The following is a 23,585-nucleotide window of genomic DNA, read 5'->3' as shown; positions in this document are numbered from 1 at the left end:
AATGGGTCAGCAATTAAACACCCGGTGCCAGTGAAGTTAACTCTTTATTCAAAATAACCCAAACAGTGCAGGCCTAGTGAGCAGAGCCGCTGTTGCCACAATGAGGGAGTCGCAAGGACTCACCACAGCTCTCTAAGACTCCTCCTTCCCCAGTTCCTTCCCAAGCAATCTGAGACTTCTTCGTGTTGTCTGTCTTTGCTCCACCCTCTGCATGCCTCTTCTGGTCCTCTGAGACCAGAGGGGCAGGGTTGCCGCAGGAGGGAGAGGCAGCCTGGCTTCCTCAGCAACCTGGTACGTCTTGGGCCATCTCCTCTCCAGCCTCCACTTCTTCCTCCGATTCTGGAGCGCTCTCTGACGCAACCTCTCCCTGATCACTAAACCCTGTCGCCTCTTCAGCTTCCGACACCTCCTCCTCCCAATCTTCTCCTTCTGACCACCCATCGTCATCCCACCACCAAGACCCAGGCTCTGAGCCATCTTCCCTTGGGGATTATCGAGCTGGTGCCTCCCAGCACCCCTTTGCGCCCAGCCAGTTCACGACCGTGGCAGCAGCAGTATGGCACTGTGCAATTACAGCCACCAGCTTGATCCTCCCCTGCCCTCTACACTTTGCCCAGCCTCAAGTATACCCAGAGGCCCCTGTTCTGAGGTGCGCCAAGCTCTGAGCTAGGCAGACCTCCTCCCTAGAATGAATCTGCTGGCTGTGGCCACTCTGTGTGGAATGCCACAGCAGCTGAGATTCCTTCTTCCACGCAGATCTTCTGAAGGCACAGGAGCCGCCTTGCCGATCTTTCTTCCTGTGTGGCAACCTCAACATCAGCTGCCCTAACCGGCATTACAGGAGGTGTTTAAAAGAGCCTTGGCAGGGGTATCTAATCTCGCTAACTGCTGCTAATCGTGTGCCCTCCTGGAAATGAGCCCCACGCTTATTTTGGATGGCAGGCATGATGCCGGTGCCCTTCTGCGGCACACGCAGCTCATAGAATCGTAAAGACCTGGGCTCAAAGACCTGGGCACCAGAGTGCGCCTCGACAACATGATCGAATGATTGCAGAGCTAATGGCTGCTAATGCAGCTCTTTCTCTTTGCTTTCCCTAAGTGAGTTACTGGACCTTGCCAGAGGGGTTGGCACAGAGCTGGCTGGCCGTTTCCTCTGCTCTGTGCCAGGCTCCTACGCCCATGATTTATTTGACAGAGAGCAACGCCGGCAGCAAAATGCCCGAGAGGATGCCATGCCAAAGGGGCAGACCATGGTGAAGGGGTGGGCAAGTCCTGCGGAAACTGAAGCCCAGGCTTGAGGTCACAGCTGTCAATCGAGAAACATCTAAAATAATTAAATCCGCTGCTTGGGCTTCCCCACAACGGTCCTTGCTGAAAATGTGGATGGACAAAGCAAATTCTTGTCCCTCTAAAGAGCTTTAGATGTGGATGCTAGCGGAAGCTAGGATTTCAATAGTCCAGCAATGGACAGCATTGGAAAACCTGTGTTTGGCTGTGTGTTATAATAACTTATGGACTTTGGCTACTGCAGAAAAAGTGAAAGGGAAACTGTGTGTTTCCAGGGGGCTGGAGAATCCAGAACACTGTTATGGCATCTGATACCGTAGAGTTTTATTTTATCAGACTTAGATGCTCATCGTTCACCATCCATGCCAGCTCGTGAAATTATGGATGTCTCGATTTATATTGCTGCGTCATCATTTCCCCCAACTCTCATTATTTTATAGAGTCATAGAACCATAGAATTGTAGAGTTGGAAGGGACCCCAAGGGGCATCTAGTCCAACCCCTGTCTCAAGACAAATCTAAAAAAAATGTAGTATAAACAATGACAACTGGGAAACATTGGCCTGTGAGTGCTCCAGTTGGAGAACAGCCTTTACCAAAGGTGTCATGGGCTTTGAAGACACTCGAACTCAGGACGCAAGGGAGAAACGTGCTAAGAGGAAGGCATGCTTGACCACACCGTGATCAACTCCCCCCTGGAAACCAATGTCCCCACTGTGGAAGGACATGTGGATCCAGAATTGGCCTCCACACTCACTTACGGACTCACTGTTAAGACCGTGTTCATGGAGGACAATCTTACTGAGCTACAAGGGATCGCCAAACAAAGAATGCAGGAATCTCAGCTGAAGCATCCATGACAGATCATAGAATCATAGAGTTGGAAGAGACCACAAGGGTCATCCAGTCCAACCCCCTGCCAAGCAGGAAACACCATCAAAGCATTCCTGACAGATGGCCGTCAAGCCTCTGCTTAATGACCTCCAAAGAAGGAGACTCCACCACACTCCTTGGTAGCAAATTCCACTGCCGAACAGCTCTTACTGTCAGGAAGTTCTTCCTAATGTTTAGGTGGAATCTTCTTTCTTGTAGTTTGAATCCATTGCTCCGTGTCTGCTTCTCTGGAGCAGCAGAAAACAACCTTTCTCCCTCCTCTATGTGACATCCTTTTATATATTTGAACATGGCCATCCGACCTGCTTAAAAACATCCAAGGAAGGGGAGTCTGCCAGCTCTTGAGCAATTACTGTCAGAAAGTCCTTCCTGATGTTGAGTCAGAATCTCCTTCCTTGTAACTTTAATCCATTGGTTTGAGCCCTACCCTCCGGAGCAGAAAACAAGCTTGTTCCTTGAGATATTTGAAGATGGCTCTTTATCTCCTCTGTCTCCTCTTTTCCAAGCTAAACATCCCCAGCTCCTTCAACCGTTCCTCATCAGGATTGCTTCCCAGACCCTTGATCATCTTGGCTGCTCTCCTCTGCACACCTTCCAGCTTGTCAACATCCTCCTTAAATTGTGCTGCCCAGAATTTGACACAGGATTCCAGGTGAGGGGGTCTGACCAAGGCCTTTATTTATTATCTGTTTGCTTTGTATACTGTGCTACTGCACTTTTGGGTGTTTAATAATATTAATAATTTCTTTTTCTATAAGAAAAAAACCTGTTAATGTTTAGGTGAGGTGGGAACCGGAGGCAATTACTGTTTGTGGGAGGGAATGCCTAACCCAGGCCAGTTCTGTGAATGCTTGTCTGTATTAAGGGCACTTCCAGACTGTGAATATCTCAGTTTCAGGTTCTCTCCATTTCGCTCTCCCCCCAGTCTCCACACATCGATTTGCATTTTTTTAAAAAATCCTCTTGGAAATTCCTCAGCATGTTGTTGCAGATTTAAACTTCAACTCTGTCAACTGCCAAAGCGGCCGTTCCTCAGGCTCCGACGATGCAAACTGGGGCACAGGAACGTGTTGGGAAGAGAAGGAGCCCTCAGGCCACACAGAGGGATGTGGCAGAGGAGAAATCTGATCCAGTTTGCATTTTATTTCATTCATTTCATTTTCACTTTTAATTTGTATGCTGCCTTTCTATATTACGTCCTACAGCAACAAAACATCAGAGCAAAGAACACACACCTTATAACAATCTGATCCAATACGAAAAGTCTTAACAAAACATAACTTTAAAATGGAACAACTTACATCAAAGAAAGTACAGTGGTACCTCGCAAGACGAATGCCTCGCGCAATGAAAAACTCGCAAGACAAAAGCATTTTGCGATGTTTTTGGTGACTCGCAAGATGAATTTTTCTATGGCCGTGCTTCGCAAGACGATTTTTTTTGCGGGTTTTTTTTGCCATGGCAAACCACGCTTCACAAGACGAAATTATCGCAAGACGAAGCGACTTGCGGAATGAATTAATTTCGTCTTGCGAGGCACCACTGTAATATTCCATAATCTATTAGAATATAGTAGTATGCAATAAAATTAACACCAGCAAATATTAATAAAAGAGAAATTCACACTTAACAATTACAATAAATAATTACTAAACTGAAATATATTAAAAAAATTAAAAATTGTCCAGTAGCACCTTAGAGACCGACTAAGTTTGTTCTTGGTATAAATTTTCATGTGCATGCACACTTCTTCAGATACTTTATACAAAGAACAAACTTAGTTGGTCTCTAAGGTGCTAATGGACAATTTTTTATTTTTATATATATTTCGACTGCATCAGACCAACACAGCTACCTAACTGAATCTAACTACTAAACTATGATCCATAAAAATAACTGCAAGCCACCGTTCCTAAAATACCGCAATACATACAAAACCATGTAAAAGGGTCGAACGGAGAAGCAAAGAAACACAACTTATAAAACTGTTCTTTAAAAATCCCTAAACTCCTCTTTAGGTGAGAACCTAATTCACACTTCTTGAAGCAATGTGCAAACAACAAGCCAGCCATCCTTCGAAATCCACACTTTTCTGAATTTTGCGACGCCATTCTCCAATCAAACAATGCACATGAAATTGCACACATCGGAGGGAAATGTGCGTAAGCTCGCATACATCTTTGAAAATGGCACCTGGAATGTGTTTTATCCATCAAAACGGCATGTAAATAAAATGTATTTAACAGGAGGAATTCACACTAAAATGAAAGTGTGTTTTCATTGAGTTAAAAAAGAAGAAGAAGCAAAAAACAAGGGAAACTTCGAGAACTGAAATGGGCACATTTGGGCATCTTTACGAGGAATAAAGGCCTAGCCAGGCAGAGGAGAAGAAGGGGGCTGAGGCAACCTGTCTCCTTGACCTGGGTGGGGATGGCTGACATTTGAAGCCTGGCCTGGGATCCTGTCAGGGCCAATTGGCACGACTGGAAATGTGTATAGCGGTCAGAAGCAGCCCTCATCCCTCTGTTACTGGTTTGGAATAAAAAAGACCCTCAGGGGACAGTTCCTCCCAAAATAGGAACGCATGAAGCTCCTTTATACTGAATCAGAGCCCTGATTTGAGTCCTATACAGGTAAAATCACAGAATTGTAGAGTGGGAAGGGACCCCTGAGGGTCATCTAGTCCAACCCCCTGCAGTGCCAGCATCTCGACTTGAGCATCCATGACAGATGGCCATCCAACCTCTGCTTAGAAACCTCCAAGGAAGGAGAGACCACAACCTGAACCTCAACCTGCAAGCAAACTTTGCTTCTTATTACTTATTTTCTTTCATGAAATTTACACACTACTTGACGGTAAAGGTAAAGGTACCGTAAAGGGACCCCTGACCATTAGGTCCAGTCGTGACCGACTCAGGTCCCTCAGCTGTTGTGCTATGTTGGAATTTGAGGTTTTATGTTCCCAATCCATCGCAGGTGTCCTTAAACCCATTAAAAGGCTTATGCCGGCCTAACTCTGAGCTGGGTTTTGGAGACTTGCATTTCTTTCCGTTTGCATGCTGCAAAGCCATGATATTGTACTGCATCAGGATTTGGCACTGCTGCTAGTGAACCGAGCCCAGGACTTGGAAGTCGTCTTGCTGGCATCCTAAGCTGTTTTATTTGTACCCCAATGATAGATAGCAGTGGGCCAGTCCTCTGACGACACGCCTCCAGTTTGCCCTAGTAGCATCCTACCCTTGAAATGAATTGTGCTTATGCAGCGCTGACTGTTTCATTTTTAACCCCACCCCCCTCCCCAAACACAATCTGTGGCATAAATGTTTGGGAAGCAGCCCGGGACATCTCTGCTTGTGAAAGTGTGGCAAACGCTGCCCCCTTGTGGCGACAGGACCAAAAACGCCCACGTTCCTGGTTGGCAAATTCTGTAGAGTAGAGGGTTTTGCCGAATGTGGTCTGAGGCCTCTCCTGAGTTTGGGAAAGAGAAGGGAGACACATGGCAGTCGCTTAGCAACAGAGAATGCCCCACTTCCTGGAGGTGACTTGGACTGTTTCCAAGCCATTGGGACTCAGTCGCGTACCGGCAAATTCAGGTTGTGCAACCGAAATGGGATCGGTGTTCTTGCACAACAAACCTGGTTCCGATTTAAAAGAAGAAGGGGGACGGGGGACGGACAGATTTTGTTGTGGGAAGGAAAGCGATGGGAAAAGGCACTGGGAAGCATGAGGTAGCAAATGTGTAACCATTTGGCCTGCAGACACCTGCGCTACATCAGAGGTCATGGAGGGTCTCCAGGTTTGCCCGGCTTCCTCTCGGTGGCAGGTTGTGGAGTTGAATTTCCGGTTGGGCAGGAGTAGGGTTGGGTCAGCAACTGTGTCTCTGGTGACAATGGAAAAGGGAGCCTTTGGGGGTGAAGTCAAACCACGGGAGAGTTGCAGCGCCTGCTGTGGCTTCAGAGACAGATATGGGAGAGACATGTTTTGTTGCAGCTGGGGCAGATGAAGGCGTCCGGTTGTGCTGTCATGACCTGTCTGTCTCCAGGCACCATGGTCATATCAAGGGATTCCCACGCAACAGGGCCTGATGCGGCCAGCCTTCGTGCCACATTTGAGGTCATCTTTGTAATACAGAGTTGGTCTGCCAATGGGCCTGGTGCCTGAAGCCAGCCCCCCGTAGAGCATGTTCTTGGGGATCCTGCCATCTTCCTTCCAGTCTGTGGCCAAGACCAAGCCAGCGTAGACATCACTGACATTCTGGGAATGTGTGTTTGGGAGAGCTCGTCTTTGTTTGAGACTCTGTCCTGCCATGGGGTGCCCAAAACCTTCCTGACGAAGCGCATGTGGGAGGCTTTGAGGCATTGCTCCTGATGGTTGTACGCTGCCCACAACTCACTTCCGTAAAGCAGGTGCTCAATGCACAAGCCTGGCAGACCATCTTGGTATCGGACATTAGCATCACATTCTCCCACATCCTTCTGGAGTTGTGAGCCATTGCCACGTCAAGAATGCCTGTTTAGTCATTTAGTCGTATCCGACTCTTTGTGACCCCATGGACCAGAGCATACCCGGCACTCCTGTCTTCCACTGCCTCCCACAGTTTGGTCAAACTCATGTTCGTAGCTTCGAGAACACTGTCCAACCATCTCGTCCTCTGTCGTCCCCTTCTCCTTGTGCCCTCCATCTTTCCCAACATCAGGGTCTTTTCCAGGGAGTCTTCTCTTCTCATGAGGTAGCCAAAGTCTTGGAGCCTCAGCTTCAGGATCTGTCCTTCCAGTGAGCACTCAGGGCTGATTTCCTTCAGAATGGATGGGTTTCATCTTCTTGCACTCCACGGGACTCTCAAGAGTCTCCTCCAGCACCATAATTCAAAAGCATCAATTCTTTGGCATCAAGAATGCCTATTAGCCTGGAGAAGAGAAGGTTAAGGGGTGATATGCTAGCCATGTTTAAAGATATAAAAGGATGTCATATAGAGAAGGGAGAAAGGTTGTTTTCTGCTGCTCCAGAGAAGCGGACACGGAGCAATGGATCCAAACTACAAGAAAGAAGATTCCACCTAAACATTAGGAAGAACTTCCTGACAGTAAGAGCTGTTCGGCAGTGGAATTTGCTGCCAAGGAGCGTGGTGGAGTCTCCTTCTTTGGAGGTCTTTAAGCAGAGGCTTGACAGGCATTTGTCAAGAATGCTTTGATGGTGTTTCCTGCTTGGCAGGGGGTTGGACTGGATGGCCCTTGTGGTCTCTTCCAACTCTATGATTCTCTATGATTCTTTATTATTATTATTATTATTATTATTATTATTATTATTATTACAGAGCCAGCTGCAGATTAAAGCTTAGTCTCTTGGTGGGGGGAACTCTCCTCCCATCCCTCTTTCCCCTCTCCCAATTAATCTCCAGGGCTCAGTGGTGGGGTGACAGAGGAAAAAAGTGAGCTGGGCTGAAGAGGAAGGAGCAAAATGTGTGACTGTGTGCCTGGCACAAGTTGTAGGGCTGCCCCAAGATCTCAGGTATGGGACCTGAAATCTCAGGGTCTGGGATGCTCCTAACCACAGATGTCATATATGATGTCAGGTGGGCAGGTCAGGACTCAGCTGCAAAGAAAGGGGAGGCCCAGTTTGATTGCAAAAATGGGTCGCCCAACATCATTGTGACACCAGGCGATTGATAAGTGGATGGCCCCGTCCATCTGTCAAACTTTGCCCTTGGGGAGAGGGAAGTAAGGACCCAGTCCATTGGTTGAAGCCGACTCCCTGGCTCCACAGTAAAGAGTCTTCTGGCATCTTAATCAGGTGCATGATATGCTGTTCTGTGTTGGCAAGTATATCCCATTTAGGACGGCACTTGGCACATCGGATGAAGTGGACTCTGGTCTGCGAAAGCTTTTTGTTGTTGTTCTTTAGTCGTTTAGTCGTGTCCGAGACTTCGTGACCCCATGGACCAGAGCACGCCAGGCACTCCTGTCTTCCACTGCCTCCCGCAGTTTGGTCAAACTCATGTTCGTAGCTTGACGAAAGCTTATGCCATGGTAAATCTGTTCATCTTTAAGGTGCTGGAGAGCCAGCAGGTTTTCCACCTTGGAAACAGCCCTTGCCTCCTTAACAGCGTCTTCTTGACCCAAATAATTCAGCAGGTAAAGGTTTTCCTGCATGTCAGGAGAAAGCGTGGTCTGCTCCTATTCTCTTTGTGCCGTGTCGCTATGTTAAATGCACAGGAGCAGAGCCAAATGAAAAAACCTGGCAACCTTCTGACCACCAACCAAGATCCGGCAACATGAGAGTGGACTGTGACCAAGCACCCAGGAAACAGAAACACTTAGGGCTCATTTACAGAAACATGTATGCTAGCATTTCCCAACTCAGCGTTTGAGATGTTTTGGACGGACCACATATCCCATCGTCCCCAGAAAAAGAAGTGGTGTGTAACTCAAACTCTGTTGGAAAGGCTTGCTTTCCTTCTGCCATTCTGCTCCTGAATGCAGTTTGGATCTGGTGTAGTTTATGCTGGCTGAAATTACACAGGCTTACATTATTATTATTATTATTATTATTATTATTATTATTATTATTATTTCCCTTCATCCGAGGATCACAGGGTGGTTTACAATATAAAACCACAAAAATACATAGCAGAGTAACAAATGAAAACAACACCTGACACAGACACAGTCTAAAAAGCCATCAGTTATTTAATTAGGCAAAGGCCTGGGATAAGAGGAATGTTTTTGCCTGATAACTAAAGTTTTGCCACATTCCGAAACTCACGTGGGAGACACATGGAGAAGGGCCTCGGATGATGATCACAGGGTTCGGGTCGGTTCCTATGGGGAGAGGAAGTCCTTGAGGCATTGCAAACCTGTGCCGTTTTATAGACTTTATAGGTCAAAACCAACACTTTGAATTGGACCCAGAAACTAATTGGCAGCCAATATTGGTATTACGCAAGCTTCTTGTGTATACAACTGCTCCCTCAGTTAAGCACTCCTATTGGTAATCAATTACAGCCCTAGTAGTTCTGAGCGGTTCATTAGGCTCAGTTAATGGGGGGAAGTCACCCCCAAAGTCTAAATAAGCCAGCTTCAGCATACATACAAAATACATCACAGCAAAACATCGAAAAGGCTTTTAACAGTTTGGGATGGAGGAGAAATTGGTGTGATTCACGTGCTAACACGAACCGACTAAATTTACCCCTCCAAAACTGCACTATTCAGAATTCACACTACTTCATGTTTTGCCATACAGTTGTACAACCAAGAAAGCCACAAACACAACATTAGGGGAAGGCGCACACAGAAATACATAGGAAAATGCCTTATGTTACAGGAAAAGGTTTGCAAATATGCATATATTCATCGAAATAGTGTACAAAATGCACCTCTTAGGAGAAAGATGCGCTTGAAAAGCATATGAATTTTCTTCCTGTTTAAAGAAATTGCAAACTGAGACAGAAATGGGGTGAGCGTATCTGAAGATGGGGAAAATGAGAGACCAAGAGAAATCGAAACCGACAGATCCAGGCGTCAAACATCCAAGGCACAGAAACCTCAGGAACGGTAGTTTCCCCAAAGCACTGAGTACTCTTCTTAGATCTTTCGCACTGTTAGAGCAACGCAGGTTTGTTAGGTGGGAGCTGCACAGAGGTAACAAAAGAGCAGGCCTGATTTACCTTTCTCAGTGTAGAGATTCCCCTTAAAAATTATCACGTGGTCAGTCCTCAGTTTACCCACTCTGCGAAACAGGAAAATGGCAAACATATGCCTGGCGTGCTATGGTCCATGGGGTCACGAAGAGTCGGACACGACTAAACGACTAAACAACAACAACAATCCGTGGAATTAAACATGTTTACAAAGTACCTTTCATCCTAGCCAGTTGCAAACTCCGTTAGGGCGCCAAAAGCCCTGAGGCTATAAAGGCTGGCGAGACAGACTAAAGAATACTGTTGCCCTTGTCCACATCTTTGGAAATCCAGTGCGGGGAAGCAGTCGCGAATTCTGGGCTTCCAACCTGCACAGCTGAACTTTTCCATCCCAGTCGAGAGACATTTCCTGACGCGGCCCGAAAGAAAGAGGCCTGGTGAGCTTCCCGTATACAGTAGTTTCCTCGTTTCATTTTAACTGCTCTGGGCTCATTACTCATACCTCTGTTTTTAGCCTGCGTGTTTGTGTGTACTGTCCACATCTGTGGTCCAACACACTCCCTCCTTTTCCAGCTTAAAGTGCATCGGTTGCTATGGAAACGACGGTGGATGTCATCACTCTGGATGGAGTTTAGCAGCTTCTGCAGAGGCCGACTGTGAGATCCCACATCCCAGAAGTGTGGTTTTCCCTTCCGTGCAGACCCATCACAGGGAAACCAAAGACAACAGGTTTGCAACTGGGAATGGCGGCACGATCCTGTCTCTGACCGGCAGTTGTATGCTCTCTCCAACAATTGTTTAAATAAGAAAGCCACTTGGAATGTATGTTGCATAAGGGACTCTGCCTGCATTTATCAGTCAAAGCGTGCCATGCATCTGGTCGCTCTTTTAAATAATAATAATAATAATAATAATAATAATAATAATAATAATAATTTCACCCTGCCCATCTGACTGGGTTGCCCAAGCCAGTCTGGGTGGCTTCCAACAGATGTATTTACAGTGGTACCTCGGAAGTCGAACATAATCTGTTCCGGAAGTCCGTAAAACTTCCAAAACGTTTGGAAACCAAGGTGCAGCTTCCGATTGGCTGCCAGAAGCTCCTGCAGCCAATTGGAAGCTGCGGAAGCCGTGTCGGACGTTCGGGTTCCAAAGAACATTCGCAAACAGGAACGCACACTTCCAGGTTTGCCGCATTTGGGAGCCAAAACGTTTGAGTCGCGAGGCATTTGTCAACCAAGGTACGACTGTATATATGATATCTGGCCACTTAAAAGGATGGAGGACTCAGTCCCAGCCAGCTGCTAATGTATTGAGCCTGAAAGTGAAACTTCTAAGGGGAGGAGGGCACATAGAAAGCTTTCCTGCGCTGGAAAACTGTTCAAGGTTCAGATGCCCCAAACCAGGGTCCTCTTTACCCACCTAACCTACCCTCAAAATTTGGAATGCGGCACAAAATAAAGAAAGTTTCAGGGGGAACGGAATAAGCCTTTGGTTGATTTGCCTTCTTGATACGGTTTGGGGGTTGGGGGTCCCCTACTCCTGCTGTGATCACGGGAGTTTGGAAGAAAGTGCTTCCAAGTGAATAGTGTGTGATCTGATTTGCAGCTCGGTTTTTCAGAGGGGGGTGGTACCGGTACATTTGCTCCTGCCCTCCGTGCTAACTTCCGCAGCAAAGCACATAACATCTGTGTTGGGCAAACCGCCAGCTGGGTTGATTTCCGTTCCGGACATGGCATCAATTAGCAAACGCCGGCAATTTCTGCTCCTGTTTCCACCAGAATCCCTAGATGGTTTTTGCTACAATTGGTATTCACTGCCATGTAATTCTCCCTCTCTCATATATATTGTGTTTCCTTTGCATTGAAATGAATTGTGTAGAATAACATAATTATTACGTAAATTTCCGCCACAGTGGAAGCCAAAGAACATTGTTTTCATCAAACGGCAGCAGAACAGAAACAGAGCTGTGTGCAGTGAACATGGCTCACAACGGAAACAGATGCTTTCTTACATTATTTCTGTTATCATAATTAGAATATTATTATTACCACCCTTCATCCAAGGATCACAGGGCGGTTCACGATATAAATCCCTACTGTCGGCTCTTTGGTGGAATAAAGTATGAGCCAAATAGCTCTATGTTTTCCCTCATGAGTCAAATAGCCAAATGAGTACAGTGATTCAGTGGGGAGGGGAAAGGGAAATTCATCTGGTTCAGCTTGCCAGGCAAACTACCCTGGCTGAAAAGTCTCTCTTCTACACAATAATTGAAAGTACAAGAGCTCTCTCTTATTCTGCAGCTTTTTTGGAGGGTGGGGTGGGGTTGAGGCCGCTGCGATTATAATTTTAAGAAAACAGCAAGAGACGTGAACAAAGTTGTCCACCTAGCATTTTAGCCTGCCATAAAACTAGAAATATGGGTAATAATTCATTATTAGAAGAGGGAAGCGCAAACTTTAGAATTTGGGGATCTATGTATTTCATCACACCTCATACATTGAAAACACCCTTATTCCACTCTAAGAGTCATGGCTTCCTCTGAAGAACCATGGGAACTGTAGTTTACCCACAAAACTACAATTCCCAACTCCCTTAACGACTTGTTTATTTATTACCTTTCTAGACCACCTTTATCTTCCAAAGAGCTCAAGGTGGTGTACATGGTTTTTCTCCTCCCCATCTCATCCTTACACAACAACCCTGTGAGGTAGGTAATAATAATAATAATAATAATAATAATAATAATAATAATAATAATAATAATTTATTATTTATACCCCGCCCATCTGGCTGCCTTTCCGCAGCCACTCTGGGCGGCTTCCAACCAAATATTTAAAAAAGTACAGCATCAAACATTAAAAACCTCCCTAAACAGGGCCGCCTTCAGTTGTCTTCTAAAAGTAAAATAATTGCTTATTGCCTTGACATCTGCTGGGAGGGCGTTCCACAGGGTGGGTGCCACTACCGAGAAGGCCCTCTGTCTGGTTAGGCTAAGAAACGGCAACTGGTCCAAGGTTGCCCAGTAAGCTTCATGGCTAAGTGGGGAATCGAACCTTGGTCTCGCAGTCATAGTCCAACACTCATAGAATCATAGAATCTTAAGAGCTGGAAGGTACCCAAGGGTCATCTAGTCCAACCCCCTGCGATGCAGGAAACTCAGCTAAAGCATCCCTGACAGACGGCCATCCAGCTTCTGCTTAGAAACCTCCAAGGAAGGAGAGTCCACCACCTCTCGTGGGAGTCTGTTCCTCTGCTGAACAGCTCTTACTGTCAGAAGGTTTTTCTGAATATTTAGTCAGAATCTCCTTTCTTGCAACTTGAAGTCATTGGTTCGAGTCCTACCCTCCAGAGCAGGAGAAAACAAACTTGTTTCCCTTCTCCATGTCACAGCCCTTCACATATTTGAATATGGCTCTCATATCTCAGAGGAATGAGGCAGATAAACTGAGAATTAACAGCAGGGTGTCTGAATATTCACTCAGCCCAGCCCAGCCCTGCAATTCAACTCTTGTTTTCCTCCTAAACTTTCTTTGTCTCAGCTCCCTAATTCAGGGTGGGGAGGAAGCTTTTCAATTTCTGCTTATTGTTGGACTGGGAGAGTTGAAATCAGTGTTGATATTCTTAGATGCTGAAAAGGTGTTTGACAGAGTTGAATTGGGCTAATTACTTGAAGCGATAGATTGTTTTAATTTCAAAAACAGGGTTCAACTTTTATATGAAAACCCTGTGGCACAAACACTATTAGAACAATTTTCTTAGCTATTGAACCTCTGGCTATTCCAAAACTCTGAAATGTGGATTGCAGTTTGGGCACCATTAATATAAAAACCTTACTTTTTGCTGGTGGCATTAATGCTAACCCAATCAAACACATCTTGTAAAGATGTGAAGAAAACTCTACATGATTATGGGAAAATCTCAGGATACAAAATTAATTTAAGAAAATCTGAATAGTTAGGTCAAGATGTAAATGTAGATTTGAAAAAGCAAAAAAAAATAGAAATAATATATCCTTGGTCAGATAAATATGTCAAATAATTGTTGATATGGAATACTGTACCCATGATCCACTGCATGTAATAAAAAATCTATAATTATAATTGTATCAAGGAATGAAGCCTGAATTAAGTACTGGAATACCTTTTCAGTTTCTTGGATAGGGCAGATAGCAATAAATAAAATGACTGTTTTACCAGCATTAATTAAATCCTTTTACAGGTTCCATTATGTATCTTACAAGTAGGCCATAAGTTAATTTCCAATTTTATTTGAGATAAAAACTCTCCATTTGTGGGTTGAACATGGCAAAATGGGAATTCCAAAGATAGAAAACTATTTTTATGCCGCAACATTAATATCTGTTAAGGCTTGGTATGAAATGGATCTGGTTACACAATCAGAAAATCATGTCTTAAACTGGGCACAGATTAGTAGTAAAGTATGCTCTGTTTATACTGGATTAATAATTTGGAAGAAACCAAGGAAAAGAATCCGGCCAGGACTGTCACCTCACACATCATTATTTTATAATGGATTTATATTGCATTTAAATGGTATGTTTGGGGAAATGTCACTATGGTGGTTAAAAATAGAACTGGATTGTGTTGAAAATGAATAGCTGGACAAGAAATTAAACCATACATAGAAATTATTAATTTGATGAGTGATTCACGGCCATAGCTATACCAATAATTTCAAATAAGAGAGACATAATCTTGTTTATTAAGGAAGTATGGATTCTTAAAGGAATAAATTGAATTTGAATTTGAAACTGAAACAGAGTATAATAAAGGATTAATTGGTAAAAATTATATAATTGTGGAATTGGGCCTGGAGACCTGAATATATATGAGAAAATGGGCCAGAGTCATTTAACAGGAATTGATTTTGGAAGACTGAAGAGGGATCTGGGCCAGGATACTAGCATTAACTATATCCGTAGAACTGAAGGAAAGTTTCTACAAAATTCAATATCAATAGTACCTAGCTCCATAAAGATTTCAAGGGTATATCCAATTATACAGGATAAATGTTGGAGATGTGAATAATACTTAGCCCCAAGTAAGACCTGGAAATAGTTTCAAATCTACTGGTAGCAGCAAAAATAACTGTTTTAAAGCTTGGAAGTTCAGCACTACCAGTTCCACACTGGTTTGAAAGGATTGGGAATGGAGCAATATAATTGACATGTAAGTTTTTCATCAGTGAAAAAAGAGAGAACAAACAGGTCGTTTTTTATCAGACTGAGTGGCAGCAGGGGACTAGGGTTCATTTTGTATCATTGTGTATTCCAGGATAGGACCATTTTCTGGGCAGTGGGTCAGAGCTGAGTCTCTCAAATCCAAGCAGGCCAAATTTTACAGGTAGACAGGACTCCCACCTGTCAGTCATCTGATGCCATAGTCCAAATGATGTCAGATGACACTGTGCTTTGAAGCCCCAATTGTTGGGATGTCAAAGCACAGTGTAGAGCTGTTTGAAAGCCCTTTGTAAACATCCCTGCGATGAGAGGTTTAAAAAGAAGCTGGGACTGTTTACAAAAGGCTACAAAAGCACCTCTCCACCTCTTCCATGCATGGAAGGCAAATGATCACAGTCCAAGAAATGTATTCCAGTTGGTCCTACGCTTGAGGAGAGCATAGCATAGGGCCAGGGGAGAGGGAGAGTCCCAAGGGCTGGATGGAGAAGGCTGGAGCCCCCCTCCCCCCAGTGTAGGAAACAGAGGGAAGGAGGGAATTTAGTCTCCCGTAATACTGAACTTTGCAGCTGTCCAGTGAAATGGACCGGCAGCAAATTCAGGGCAGACAGAAAGTCCTCCTTCATACACATTAATTTCACCTGGGGAACTCACTGCCACATGATGCAATGGTGGCTTTGACGGGTTTAAAATGGGATGGGGCCAATTTAAGGCAGCGGCAAAAGGTGCTTCTGCTGGAGGGTGTTTACACTGGAATTGCCCCTCCCTGGGGATGATGGGAGTTGTAGTCCAAAATGTCTGGAGGGGGCCAGGATGAAGAAGGTGGGACTGCTGCTGTTTCCCATGTTTCTGGGCTGGCTTCCACTTCTCCTTTGCTCCTGGCCCCTCCAACGGCCAGTTAGCCACCCTGAGCCACCCACCAGCTAAAATCTGGGCTCTGGATGCAGCAGATGTCTGTGTAAATTGTTCTGGAAGCAGATTAGAGAAATAGTTGGAGGAAGTGTTCTTTTGAGGGAGGGGGGAATCTAGAAGTGGCTTTAGAACAAATAAAAACCCTTCATTCTTCATTTATGTCAGTATCTGTCTGCAGCCTTTCACGGGAAAAACTTCCCAAAGCAGGCTCACTTCAAAAACTTAAAAGAATACAATATTCAGGCTCTGTGGAAACGGCTGGTGCAAGAACCAACTTGGTGCTGGATTCTCAATTTTAACCTGTTGGATGTCTGTTTTATTTCGGCTGCTCATTTTATGATTGAGGTGTGCCTTGTGTGGTACATTCGGGTTGGAGGGCAGGTTAGAAATTAAGGGAGCAATCCTAAATATGAGGGTCCCTGTCCAATCACACCGGCTTAAGCTAAGCTGGTGCAGAGTTACACCAGATCCAAACTCAGTTCAGGAGCAGGGCTCCTGCTGGCTAAGCAGGCCTAATCTGGCAGAGGGAAAACAGGCCTTGAAAACAGGGTTTGAGCCATACCACCCTTTTTGCAGGCTTAAGTGCAAGAGAGGTAGCGTGGCATAGTGGTTACAGTGTCCCAGGAGGCCAGGGTTCAAATCGTCGCTTAGCCATGAACTTCACACTGGGTGTGACTTTGGTGGCCAGTCACTGCCTCTCAGCTTAACCGAATTCATAGGAGCTGAATCTATACATATATATAAAAAAAACCACTGTGATTTAAAAAACAAAACATGTTTTAAAATATACAGTGGTATCTCGGTTTACCAACTTAATCCGTTCCAGAAGTCCATTCTTAAACTGAAACCATGCTTAAACTGAGGTGTGCTTTCCCTAATGAGGCCTCAAAATGTCAAAAAGGCCTCAGATGTCAAAAAGGAAAACAACTACCAGACTTTTAGAAGACATCTGAAGGCAGCCCTGTTCAGGGAGGCTTTTAATGTTTAATAGATTATCGTGTTGTATTTTTCTGTTGGAAGCCGCCCAGAGTGGCTGGGGAGACCCGGCCAGATGGGTGGGGTATAAATAATAAATAATAAATAATTATTATTATTATTATTATTCCGCCACCAGTGCCCTTCCACCGTTCGGAATCTGTTCTTAGACCGAAGTAAAAGTTCACAAACCGGGACACTACTTCCAGTTTTGCGGAGTTCGTAAACCGAATCGTTCGTAAACAGGACTGTTCTTAAACCGAGGTACGACTGTACATTGAGTCTGCTGTTAGCTTAACATCGCCATCTAGTGCCGCATTTGTACAATGCACTTTAAACACGCTTAAAATGTTATATTTGCAGCTGTATAACCGAGTCCAGGGTTGTTGGGAGAGTGAAATTTGGGGGGGGGGGGGAGAGAGAACCACCTTGAGCTCCTCAGAGAAAAAGGTGGGGATATAAATGCAATAATAAATAAATAAACTTGTGCCAGATTGCCAGGTCATGTGACCAAGCTGAATAGACTTAGGGTCAACTCGAAGTCCCTCACCCCAGCCAGTCCTCCACCTGCCATTGCCCCAGAATGTCCCCTTTTGGGGGGCTTACACTAATTTAAGATCCACTAAGTTGATGCTTTTGAATTATGGTGCTGGAGGAGACTCTTGAGAGTCCCATGGACTGCAAGAAGATCAAACCTATCCATTCTTCAGGAAATCAGCCCTGAGTGCTCCCTGGAAGGACAGATCATGAAGCTGAGGCTCCAATACTTTGGCCACCTCATGAGAAGAGAAGAATCCCTGGAAAAGACCCTGATGTTGGGAAAGATGGAGGGCACAAGGAGAAGGGGACGACAGAGGACGAGATGGTTGGACAGTGTTCTCGAAGCTACCAACATGAGTTTGACCAAACTGCGGGAGGCAGTGCAAGACAGGAGTGCCTGGCGTGCTATGGTCCATGGGGTCACGAAGAGTCGGACACGACTAAACGACTAAACAACAAGTTCAGCTCAACTGACTAACCCGGGATGAGAGTCTTAGGACAGCATATCACTGACTAGGTAGGTCGGGGTTTGGGTCAGTGACCAGCCAACTGAGCCAGATATCTGCCACATCCTAAATGAACCCATCAATAAAATGCCAATCCAAAGCAACATCAGCAAAAAAACAAGTGTCACCATGCGTGTTCGTTCACAGCCGCTAGTGACACTTGTTTTCGTGTTTAAAAGAAGACGACTCATCAAGGTCTGTTAAAAAGCCAGCAAAGCAGCGCCCTACCTTAAGGAGGGGATTCCACAAGTACGGGGCCACCACTGAAAAGGCCCCGTTGCCAGAGCTTGCCAGTTCAATAGCTCTTGGTGGCAGATCCACAAGCAGCACATGTCTCGGGCTGCTCTTAAGAGCTGGGCAGGTTCCTTTGGGTGGAGGGCAATGATCAGCACAATACCAGCATTATCAGAAAGGAGGTTGCGACTAAACACGAAGGAAGACATTTCTGATGGGAAGGGCTGTTCGACAGTGGAACGGACTACCCTTGGAAGGTGGCAGACTCTCCTTCCCTGGAGGCTATTAAGCAGAGGTTGGCTGTCAGGGAATATTCAGCTGTGGTGGCTGCATTGCGGAGAGTTGGGCTAGAGGACTCCTGGAGGTCATTCATTCCATGAGAAGCAATGAAATGAACATTGTGAGGAGCTGCCCGTCTGAAATCGCAATACGGCTTGGCAGGTACGGCCACCTTTTTGAGGGAAAGCACAGGATTTGCTTGACAACAGTAAGCTATAATTTTAACGTAGCCAGATAAGCACACAGTTATGACTCTTAAGCACACACTGCTCCAGCCCCACAGAGCCCGGCTGCCCCTTGCCAAACTGTCCTGCACGGAAAATGAGTCTAAGAGTCCCTGCAAATACTGCTGTAGAAACATCCTAGGTCTATCCGTAGCTGTGAGTCATTTACTTCCAGGGACGGAGGCCTGTCGTTGCGGACAGGAGCCTTTTGCCTTCCTGGTGTCTTGGGTGGGTGGGGTGCTTCTCAAGCAACATCTGGCTGCAGCTGGAAAGAGGAGACCTGGCCACTGTGGGTTGATACTAATCCTTTAAAGCACATTGCATGAAAGGTACTGCATTTATGAAAAGCAAACCGTGTGTGTTTAATTAACGAAAGGTGCCCGCCCCATTTCGGTATGGATTTGGAGTATAGGAGATGGCTGGTGTTCTTGCAAGAGATGTAGGATTAAGCCTCAAGTTATTTTTTTTAAAAAAAGGGAGGGGAGTTTAGCCTGCCCTGTTCATGCTGTTTTCTGCCTTGCTCTCTTTTGTTTATTTTAAAACAGGGGTGCGCAAACTTTTTTCAAAGAGGGCCAGATTTGATGAAGTGAACATGCCTGAGGGCCGACAACAAAGTTGTTGAGTTTTTTTTAGGATTGTAGTTGTTGAGCTTTTTTGTGATTTTACCCCAAAGTTGTTGACCCCAATAAATAAACTGCCACAGGGGGCCAAATTAGGCCCCCCCAAACGGACTTTGGACCTGTCTGTTCTAAAGCTATAGCTACTTTTTTAAGATACAAGCTTTTGTAATCATCTTACTGGTTTGCTAAATGGATTGTATCTCACTTTCCTTTTATATTCCACCCCAAAGAAGAGCGGTAAGGCTTGAAATGCCTCCCACAACCTGCAAATGTCTTGGACTACGATTCCATACCCTCCAACATTTCTTCGATGAAAATAGGGACATCCCATTCCATGATGATACTTTTACTATTTATTTTCCAAAATATGTAGATTTTAATGCACATTTCCCCCCAAAATGCTGGCACATATTCTTTTATTTGTAAAACGATATTGCAAAATTCAAACAAGTGCGGATTTTGAAGCACAGCTGTGTTTAGGCTCGCATTTTGTTTCAGGAATTAGGTAGGATGTGGATCGAACCAGATTTCTCCCCATCCCTAACTAATAATTCACTGCACCTTGCCCGGCAGTCATTCAGATCTTCCTTGGGTGTAGCACTAGCGGCCAAAGTAATTTGTATAAATTTGCAGAGCAGATCAGGGTTGCCAGATATTGACGTGGTCCTATAGCTGTGCTTTAAACAGCAGCTGGATCAACAACAATTAACAGGTGATTGTGTTTTATCTGCAGACATTAGCAGACAATTGTGTTTTATCTCCAAGCAGCCGAAATCTTCATCTGCTAATTCCTACCTACTTCCTGAACTGCTTTTAGACTCAGGCTGTGTACATGCCATTTAAATCACATTTTAAAAAACCCAACTCAGGTTCATTAAGGGTGCTGGGAACTGTAGTTTGAGTGGTAAACTACAGTTCCCATGATTCCTTTGGGGAGCTGCTATGTACTTTAAATGTATAGTGTGTACAAAGTCATAGGATCGGGGCAGGATTTGGTGTTTTCCTGGCCAACTGGCACCTTCAGAAGGTGGACAGCAACTCAGGGCATGATCTGAAGGCACATGATAGATAGAGCAACCTTTCTGAAGATCAGTCGGTCTCTTTCAGTCCCGTGCCCTGATAATAATAGTAATACTAATAGTAGTAATAGTAATAGTAATAATAATAATAATAATAATAATAATAATAATAATAATAATAATATATTTCTACCCCGCCCCGAGACCAAATAGCAAACATGCACTGGGTTATGGAGAAAGCTAGAGAGTTCCAGAAAAACGTCTACTTCTGCTTCATTGAGTATGCAAAAGCCTTTGACTGTGTCGACCACAGCAAACTATGGCAAGTTCTTAAAGAAATGGGAGTGCCTGATCACCTCATCTGTCTCCTGAGAAATCTCTATGTGGGACAAGAAGCTACAGTTAGAACTGGATATGGAACAACTGAGTGGTTCAAAATTGGGAAAGGAGTACGACAAGGTTGTATATTGTCTCCCTGCTTATTTAACTTATATGCGGAATTCATCATGCGAAAGGCTGGACTAGATGAATCTCAAGCCGGAATTAAGATTGCCGGAAGAAATATCAACAACCTCAGATATGCAGATGACACAACCTTGATGGCAGAAAGTGAGGAGGAATTAAAGAACCTTTTAATGAGGAATTAAAGAACCTTTTAATGAGGGTGAAAGAGGAGAGTGCAAAATATGGTCTGAAGCTCAACATCAAAAAAAACAAGATCATGGCCACTGGTCCCATCACCTCCTGGCAAATAGAAGGGGAAGAAATGGAGGCAGTGAGAGATTTTACTTTCTTGGGCTCCTTGATCACTGCAGATGGTGACAGCAGTCACGAAATTAAAAGACGCCTGCGTCTTGGGAGAAAAGCAATGACAAACCTAGACAGCATCTTAAAAAGCAGAGACATCACCTTGCCGACAAAGGTCCGTATACTTAAAGCTATGGTTTTCCCAGTAGTGATGTATGGAAGTGAGAGCTGGACCATAAAGAAGGCTGATCGCCGAAGAATTGATGCTTTTGAATTATGGTGCTGGAGGAGACTCTTGAGAGTCCCATGGACTGCAAGAAGATCAAACCTATCCATTCTTAAGGAAATCAGCCCTGAGTGTTCACTGGAAGGACAGATCGTGAAGCTGAGGCTCCAATACTTTGGCCACCTCATGAGAAGAGAAGAATCCTTGGAAAAGACCCTGATGTTGGGAAAGATGGAGGGCACTAGGAGAAGGGGACGACAGAGGACGAGATGGTTGGACAGTGTTCTCGAAGCTACGAACATGAGTTTGACCAAACTGCGGGAGGCAGTGGAAGACAGGAGCATAGCTGCCAAGTTATCCCTTTTTTTAAGGGAAATTCCCTTATGCTGAATAGGCTTCCTCGTGAGAAAAGGGAAAACTTGGCAGCTATGGACAGGAGTGCCTGGCGTGCTATGGTCCATGGGGTCACGAAGAGTCGGACACGACTAAACAACAACAACAACAACAACCCCGCCCATCTGGCTGGGTTTCCCCAGCCACTCTGGGCAGCTTTCAACAGAACTTTAAAAACAAAATAAAACATCAAGCATTAAAAACTTCCCAAAACAAGTCTGCCTTCAGATGTCTCCTAAAAGTTGGACAGTTGTTTATTTCCTTGACAACTAAGGGGAGGGCGTTCCACAGGGTGGGTGCCACTACCGAGAAGGCCCTCTGCCTGGTTCCCTGTAACCTCAACTCGCAGTGAGGGAAATGCCAGAAGGCCAGTCGGTGATGGACCTCAGTGTCCGGGCTGAACAATGGGGATGGAGACGCTCCTTCAGGTGTACTGGGCCGTGGCCGTTTAGGGCTTTAAAGGTCAGCACCGACACTTTGAATTGTGCTCGGAAATGTGCTGGGAGCCAATGCAGGTCTCTCAGGACTGGTGTTATATGGTCTCGGTGGCCACTCCCAGTCACCAGTCTAGCTGCCGCATTCTGGATTAATCACAGTTTCTGAGTCACCTTCAAGGTAGCCCTACGTAGAGCACATTGCAATAGTCCAAGCAGGACATAACCAGAGCATGCACCACTCTGGCAAGACAGTCCGCGGGCAGGTAGGGGCTCAGCCTGCGTACCAGATGGAGCTGGTAGACAGCTGCCCTGGACACAGAATTGACCGGCACCTCCATGGACAGCTGTGAGTCCAAAATGCCTCCCAGGCTGCACACCTGGTCTTTCAGGGGCAGAGTTACCCCACCAGGGAGTCTTCTGCATGCTCCCCGAGTTTCCCCATGGAAAAAAGGTGTAAGATATAAATAAATGGATGGTTCTTTTCCTGGACTGCCTGCTGTTGGCCTCCTTGCAAATTGAGCAATTTGCAACTGCTTCCAACTGCTTCATGTTTTGGATCTTGGCCTGGCACTGCAAGACACATCCATCTCATGCACTTAAACAGAAGTGTTTGCTTGGGATCAATGCCTTGACACAGTGTGCCCGCCTCCAAAAGTTTGCAAGCACAAACCGTTTTGAAAATGGGGATCACATGTATAACTGCCCCGGTGCCAAGGGAGTGCAAATGATCACGAATGCACAAGACAAAGGGCATTTCAGAAAACCATAGAATTGTAGAGTGGGAAGGGACCCCAAGGGTCATCTATTCTAGTCCAACCCCCTGTAATGCAGGAATCTCAGCTAAAGCATCCATGACAGATGGCCATCGAACCTCTGCTTAATAACCTCCAAGGAAGAAGAGTCCGCCACCTCCTGAGAGAGTTTGTTCTCCCACTGTCGTTTTTTCCCAATGTTTAGTTGGAATCTCCTTTCTTGTGACTTGAAGCCACGGGTTCAAGTCCTACCCTCCAGAGCTGGGGGGGAAACCAACTTGTTCCCTCTTCCATGTGATGGCCCTTGAGATATTGAAAGATGGCTATCCTATTTCCTCTCTGCAGGAGCCTAGGATTCCCCTTTCCCTCTTTAGCATTCGGGAGCTCTTCCTCGGAAAGGTGTACAGTCCTGGCATCTGCATTACTGCAGGAGAGGAGGCATCTTAGCTGGAGCCCTTTGTCTAGAAAAGTTGCTAGCGTGGTTTGCATTTAAATGACAGCTCCCTGGAAGCGACTCAGAGCTTTGGAATGCTTGAAGTGCACCTGGTTGTTCAAGAACGTCCATCAAAGATTCATTCATTTGATGGCTAAAGAACAGGGAAAGTGTCTTAGGCGGAGCTGCAGAGGTCTGAAGTTGCAGGGGGTGTCGCAGTAAGAGTCGTGAAATTGCAGCTAAGAAGCTCAAATCATATACAGTATGTG

The 23,585-nt window shown here is 45.4% G+C and overlaps 2 long non-coding RNA genes across 2 annotated transcripts in view; one reads left to right on the top strand and one right to left on the bottom strand.

The window, feature by feature from the left end:
- Positions 1-2,564: 2,564 nt before the first annotated feature.
- The window catches only part of LOC118093652 (uncharacterized), a 34,012-nt gene continuing 12,991 nt past the window's right edge, over positions 2,565-23,585 (top strand). The window contains exon 1 of the long non-coding RNA XR_015949932.1: positions 2,565-2,832. This is a non-coding gene — a long non-coding RNA (uncharacterized LOC118093652). The remainder of the gene's footprint in view (positions 2,833-23,585) is intronic.
- On the bottom strand, positions 8,844-10,594 carry LOC148685790 (uncharacterized). The gene is made up of 2 exons (XR_015949934.1): positions 10,037-10,594; positions 8,844-8,998 (listed from the first exon to the last, which is right to left on the bottom strand). It is a non-coding gene; the product is annotated as an uncharacterized LOC148685790 (long non-coding RNA).

This window comes from Zootoca vivipara, chromosome 5 (genome assembly GCF_965207765.1).
Source record: "Zootoca vivipara chromosome 5, rZooViv2.hap1.1, whole genome shotgun sequence".
Classification (NCBI taxonomy): domain Eukaryota; kingdom Metazoa; phylum Chordata; class Lepidosauria; order Squamata; family Lacertidae; genus Zootoca; species Zootoca vivipara.
The sequence above is the reverse complement of the archived record's forward strand: the minus strand, read 5'-3'. Positions and strand labels throughout refer to the sequence as shown.